Below are 7,450 nucleotides of genomic sequence, written 5' to 3' on the forward strand. Positions count from 1 at the left end.
TATATATATATAGTGTGTGTTCATGCAATTATAGGGACTAGCAAATCTGCAGGATAGACTGGCAGACTGGAGACTCGGGAAAGAGCTGATATTACAGTTTGAGTCTGAAAACTGTCTGAAGGCATAATCTCCTCTTCCTTGGAGGAGGCCAGTCTTTTTCTCTTAAGGCCTTCAACTGATTGAATGAGGCCCACCCACATTATGGAGGGTAACCTGTTTTACTCACAGTTCACTAATTTAAACGTTACCCTCACCCAAAAATTACCTTCTGAGGGATATCTAGACTGTTGTTTGATCAAACACCAGGGTACCATGGCCTAGCTAAGCTGACATAAAATTAACCATCACAATGGGGAAAACTATATTTTTGGAGAAAAATAAGGCAATTCTCTGACACAACAAAGTATGTGAGCATGAGCTAAGACACACATCTGAGGAAAAAAAGTCCTGCACAACTAATACTAAGTGGTTCACTTAAAAAGAATCAATTTAGGCAGCAGAGAAACATCACTCCTCATACAGGGGCTAAAGATAATTCCACACAAACAAGCTTTAAGCTGCCATTGAATAATATTATATGTCAACTATAATTTAATACATACATAGGCATGGAATATGGAGTATAGTGTGGGAATGGAGTCAATGGAATTGTAATAGATATGTATGATATTGGGGGGGCAGGGAATGGGGGGATTGTCACTTTGTGAGGGGTGAAAAGGATAACTATTGCATTGTTTTGTACACCTGAAACTAAAAAAAAAAAATTGCATTCAGGTAATAATTACAAGCTGATTAATTGTACTGAATGTTGCCATACCCTCCCCGCAACACAAACACCGTTAACTGGTTAATGTGTAGACATTGTCTCCTATTCTTACCCTTAGAAACTAGACTGATTGATCGCAAACTCTTCATTTGTATGGGGACTAATTGCAAAACCTCTTTGTGAAAAAGAGGACTGAATTATAAGGGGGAAACCTGAAGTCTCCTTCCAAGTTGTTGTGTAAGGGTGCCTTATTAAAAAAAAACAAAAAACCAAAAAATCCCCCTGTAAATTGTTAGTCATTTTCTGTTCCTTCCATAACAATTCCCTTTCAAAGGCAGGCAGTTCCTAATTTTATCATATGCAGACTTACAGGGTGAAAATTTTACTCACTTCTTACAGGTCATGTTAACTCCTTGTTCCTTTTTTTTTTTTTCCCCAAACTTGTGCTTGTTGTTATTTTCAATGTTATCAAATAGTTGTTTTCACTACTCTTGATTATATGTTTATAACATTTCTAATTATTAAAGATTATTAAAATTTTAGTAACTAAAATAATGCTTTGACATTTATGGCAACCATGTGCTGTAATACTTTTCTGAGTAGTGACTGAAAGAGGTAAGGTAGATGATTTTTATCACATCTCAATCATATTTTTGAGATCTCACATATTCCAGTCTTTAAGGGAGTTCCTGGGAAACAGATGGAAATGAGAAATGAGCTTAGCTTGAAGGAATTAGACATGGGAAAAGCACCTCAAGAGAAAAAGGATTCTAGAACCTAGGGGCACAGAACAGGGGTGACACGTTCTATTGGTCTTAGGTTGTCAGGCCACAGGACAGGTCAAATGGAACTTTATAGAAGATGTGATGCTGAGCTGGGTGTTGGTGGGTGAATGTGATTTCATCAGGAAAAAATATGGGGTGGCCTGTTCACAGAGAAGCCAGCATGGTGAGGTGCCTGGTGAAATCAGGGAAGGCCGGCAAGACCAAAATAGCTAGAGGGCATGGGGAGGTAGGGTGGATGGAAGGAGGTGAGGCTGCAAAGGTAGAAGAGCCAGTAGAGTTTGAGTGCAGATAATTTCAATACTATTTTATTTTTTGCACACTTATTTATTCCTTGATTTTTTAAAACAAAAATAGTGCATGCTAATTATACAAATCGGTATCTCCTTTAACTTTTATTCTTTTGTAAGGTAAAGGTAGCCAAAGATCTATAGGTTAACATTCACTATCCTATCTCCTTAGGTCAGTGCAGCACCTGACTTCAGCTGGGTTAATCCAGAAATATACACATTTTGTACCTGCCATAGAAATCCTTACAACACCTTTTTTAAATGAAATAGTAAAGAAAACAGATGTGTTGAACAGCATTTTGCCGGAAGGGCTTGCCATATCTTTGGCTATTCGGAGCTAAGTTTATACAAATAAGTTCTTCTCAGAGAGCCATATTGCACTACCTTAAATAGCTAACAAAATCAGTTAAACAGCAGTTTATAACTGATTAAGTACAAAATAAGTGTTCTCTAGTACTGCAATAACAATTCCAGTGCAAGGAAACAGCCATATTTGTTTTAAATTATTGGAACATAAATGCAGTGTTGAACTATTTTTAACATTGTAAACCATTTTACTGAAATAAAATAATTGTGTTGGAGTGTCCCTAAGAATTCACCTTGCTATTATTTGGTTCCATCCACATTAATGGAGTAAGAATCCATTTAAAAATACAGAAACATAGATTTTACAACTTTCATAAATCTTTTAAATAATCTCCACAGAAATGCAGGCTTTTGTTTCACTTCCCCCAACTAAGCTACGCCATAGCTTAAATCTCTTACCTCTATTTATCAGATTTTAATAGAGACTGAGTATATCCATCTGCATCCTCTGTCACAAGGACACCATTTCTGTCTGTTACTACTATCTTTCTTCTCTCCATGCTATGGAAGATGATTAGAGATGCACATGCGCATCATGATGTGCATTTCTAACCATCTTCCTCTGAGAGGAACACATACCAGCATCCTTTCCACAAGGGAAGAAACTGCGCTACTGCAGCACGTCAGCTTACACAAGCCAATCCAGCAAATCTCTTTGAAGAACCAAAGTTTGTCTTCATTCTCTTAAGCATATTGATCCCCACAGTAGCAGTTCTTGAGAACCACAGACTGAAATACTGACTAAGTACACCTGCTATTTTCTCTATGAATTAAGTTGCAGAAGGGATTTGTAGAAGTTATAGAAGGAGCCATGATGGAAGCAGACTATCAAATTCTATTAGTGGTAATGTGTTTTAAAACTATTGCAGGGCCAGTTTGCTCTAGAATTCATTCCTGGGATGTTATTTGTAGAAAATCTTCTATTTGTGGGGTCACGTTTCAGGGCTAATAAGGAACACCCTTGAACCATTATGCAGTGGACTCACTTTTTAACATGGAGGGATCTTAACTATAAAGAATTCAAAGTCAATTTGTTGAAAGTCTCATTATGTTAGATGTTTTCTTAGGCTCTAGGCAACAGAAACAAAAAATATATTGAACTAAAAAATAAACATCGAGAGGAATAACCCACATCCTATAACATATTTAAATAATTCCAGCACAAGTCTTACTGCTGCTTTTCTGTCCTCCTGTATCAATGCCCCCATGGCGTTAGCTTTTTCAGTATTATGATATGTTGCTACTCTTTGAAAAGAACAATTACCCCAGATTTATGCCCAGAGCTCCTGATAGAGATTTTGAATATACCAGCATAGTAATTAAGACTGAGGTAAGAGGACAAACGGATGGACCTATGTGAAAACTGGAGGCAGGAGGCCCTGAGCGTTGTTCTTTCTCTCAAAGCATCAGGTATCTCTCATATGTGCTCTATCTAACCTTGGTGTGTGCTGCATGTGGTATAGTTTGCAGAGGAAAAGCCAAGCAAGACATACTAGAGAATCCATCTCTACCCATTAAAGCTCTTTCTATGGAAATGTTTCTCCTTGTTAAGTAGACTCTGAATCAGAGGCGCAGGATCTGAAGACTTCGTGGTCTACTTCTCACTCTTCTATCAGGCCACGTGATTGGCCAGCTCATTCCACCAGGCAGTGTTTCTGATAACTCTTCTTACATATGACTCCCCAATGTGATTGTGAAATCTTCCCCTGAAGCACTTTCACGGGTGCAGCAGCCAAGGTCGGAGCTGTTAGAGGCCGAGGTATTTTATGTGCCTAGAAATATGGGACATTCCCCATGCTCTTGTTTCTGTGATAACTGAGAGAAACAAGAGGGTAGATTTGACATTCCTTTCCATTGTGTGTTTGTGTGTGNTGGGGGGGGAAGAGGGGCCATGGGGGGGATGAGTTGGAGGGTAGAGTAAGGGCAAGGAACAGAGGAAGGAGACTCAGAGAGGAGAAGGACTGGGAAGGAAGCCCAGGGCTGGTATCTGGGGAAGGGAGAACCAATACCTCTTTTGTTGTCAGGAAAGCCCTGGGCACAAAGGGTGAGTTTGAGTTTCACTTCAGGTCAGTTCAGGGCACTGTGAAAAGGCAGTTTTCAGACAGCGAGCTTAACTGAGTGACTCTGAGGTAATTAAATCACTACATTAGGCTGCTGACCATGAAAGCAGAAAAATACAAGCACACAAAAAGAAGAAAACAAAAAACCTTGCATTTGTATCTAATTATATAATTTAAATGTTTACTGTTCCATGTAATAATTATGCGGCTCATATTTGATCATGGTGGAGTTTCTCTAATTGGTTAAAAGTTTTACCCATTCTTCTTGTGGGACAAAATTTGGTTTTATTTAGTAATTTTTCATTCAGGGATGTAGGCTTCCATGCCATCTGACTTTGTTTTATTCTGGCTAGAGTTTTAGCAACTTCTGTGGTAATTTTCAGTTTTGTTTCCTCTCTTCAGTGATGTCTGTAATTGTGAACAGCCAGTTACCTGAGGAAAGGATTACTTCTTAGTCCTCCATTTACTTTCCTAACGTACATTTTGTTTCTCAGGCTTCATAATGCATAGTAGGTGTCAAAGCAGAACAGTTATTCTGTGGTACCTAGAAGGGCCCCTGCAGAGGACCTGTTGGCCTCCATAGTTCCATTGTGGCTGGCTCCTTTTTCCTCCTTCAATATTACTTCCTGCAGCTTTAGATCTTGGTTATTCAGGGATTGATTAATTATGTTGCAAACTATCCAGGCACTTTATTTCTCTTCTTCCTCATTGCACAACTTCTTTTAATTTTTTCATCTGTGTTTTATCTTTTTGCAGATGAACTCCAACAGTCATCAGGATAAGGCATATCTAAAGAAAAATGAAAAAAGGAAAAGTAGTCACATGTATTTGTTCATTGCTCTGGTTAATGATGGTAGAAGAGAGTATGCTGAAATTTAGGACGAAAGTTAGATTTTACTTTTAGCTGGGGAATTCAATGATCTATTGTCTGTTATTGCAGATATCATTTGGTGGGAGAAGTACGTATATAATGGTGTTTGGAGAATTCTTAATAATGTGGAACAAAGATTGTTTCCTTTATATGCGTATAAGGCAATTGCCACTACTGATAATCTGTAGTGGGAGCCCAGAAAGAAAAAGGAGGCAGGGCAAGCTAGGAATACATGTTGCTAGTCATATAGCATGCTGTTTCTCTCAGGGAAGGCACTACATCACTTCATGAAGGCAGAAAAGTCTGTCCAATCAGAGGAAGCTCAGACAATAGAGGTGGGCTCGCTGACCTGCTTCACTGCGTTCTGGGAGCTGGATGGGGCTGCAGGGAAGAGAGGAAAGACAGGAGACAGGTGCAGGGTGCACCTAGCGGAATTGGAGACTTGGTTGGAGTGTTTGTCCCAGCTTACACCCCCCCCCCCATTCATCCTGGTCCTGCAGTGAACTACTCACTTCAGAGAAAACTCTTGGTGCCTTTCAAGGTGACAATAAACTGATGAACTAATTTTTTTTCTCCTTCAGTGTGCCGGTGAGAAAAGTTTAGAGGAGTAGTTCTCAATCCTGGGCAGTTTTGCCCCCCCCCCTGCCAGGACATTTGGCAATATCTAGGCACGCTTCCGTTGTTACAACTGAGGTTACCACTGGCATTGAGTGGTTAGAGGCCAGCGGTGATGCTGAACATCCCACAGCCCTACAGTGCACAGCCCTGCATAACAAAGAGTTACCCAGCACCAAATATCAACACGATCAAGGTTAGGAATTTCTGGGTAGAGGCATCCACTTAGAGTCTTTAATTCCTCTCCCAGGCAATAGATGCACTTGGTAAAAAATGCTTTTCTGGAGACACCCATTTATCCATCTCTCAGTGTGGCTAAGAGAAAAGAGCAACCATATGTATATGGTTCAGAAAAGTAGAGGCCCTTGAGGAAACTCGTGGATGACACAATGGCGATATCTTCATGGGAAGTTGGCTTATGTAGTGATCACATTCACCAGTATGCACCCAGGAGAGCCCAACAGAGAAAATAAAACTTTTGGCGTGCTTTGTTTTAACTCGGTTGGCAGGTAGTGGGCAAAGCAGTGTGATAAGTACAGCCATGGTTACAAAATGATGGACGTACAATGATTAAGAAGACAGTAGCTACCACTGACAACAAGGACCCGGCAGTCCATGGGAGAGAAAAAGACAGCCATGTAAGAAAGGGTAACTAAGGGTGGGGGGGGCACCTGGGCACACATAGGAAGGACATATATTCTGCACTTTAGGGGCTAAAGAAGTCATCACGAAGAAAGGAAAAGATGGACAGATGGGCAAATTGTAATTAGCCGCTCTGGGTGGGCTGTAGCAGAATGTCACTGAGATCAGTAATAATTCCGTTTGGCATGGTCTATGGAGAGTTAAAACACACACGTCTCCTTTATCAAACCTCTGCGGATATTGATAGATGTTTTTCCTACTTGTCACATTATTTGGAGCTGTGCTTTGTAACGATTTCAATTAATTTCCATGGGGTAAGATGTTAATTGCAGAATCTCCCTTATTGGAGTTTTCATACTAAATTCATGCATTTGCTTTTGGACTTTTCGTTTCTTGCCTTTATAGAATTTCAACAATAATAAACTGTAGTCTTCAGCATAATGCTTTGCTGAATACAATGGTCTGGCACTCCTCAATCTGTTGAAAAAAATACATAAAGAAATTGTTATACAAAAGGAAGCAAAACCAGAGGATGCTTTCATCTTGAAACAAAAGTTCACCCAGAGAAGTTCATATGTGATTCTTAATATAGAGACATTTTTCTTAAAAAAAATGGAAATTAGATGCTTTTTAACATTTAAAATCTGATTACTAACCAATATCTCTTGAACGCTAAAGTAAGAAAGCCTTTTTTGAAATCCTTTAGTTGAACCTCCTGATTTTGTAGGTGATAAAAACAGGGACTTGGGAGGCAAACTGACTTGCACAAGATCACTGGTTATTTAATACTAGAGCCAGAGCTAGGAATCCAATGTCTGCCTCTTCAAATGTGCCACATTATTAGAAGGCTGGAATCTTCTAGTAACAGGCACAAAACAAATTTCTGATTTTGGGAAATTATCTTGGGAAGTTTAATTCATGAGTGAAAATTTAAAAAATGAAAAATCAGCCTATATCTACACTGGACAAAAATATGAGACCCTGAGCCTGTGTCAATGTGTTGTTCTGAGGATATATATATATATATATATATATATATATATATATATATATATATA

The sequence above is a fragment of the Hipposideros armiger genome, unplaced genomic scaffold (genome assembly GCF_001890085.2).
Source record: "Hipposideros armiger isolate ML-2016 unplaced genomic scaffold, ASM189008v1 scaffold_367, whole genome shotgun sequence".
In the NCBI taxonomy this organism is placed as follows: Eukaryota; Metazoa; Chordata; class Mammalia; order Chiroptera; family Hipposideridae; genus Hipposideros; species Hipposideros armiger.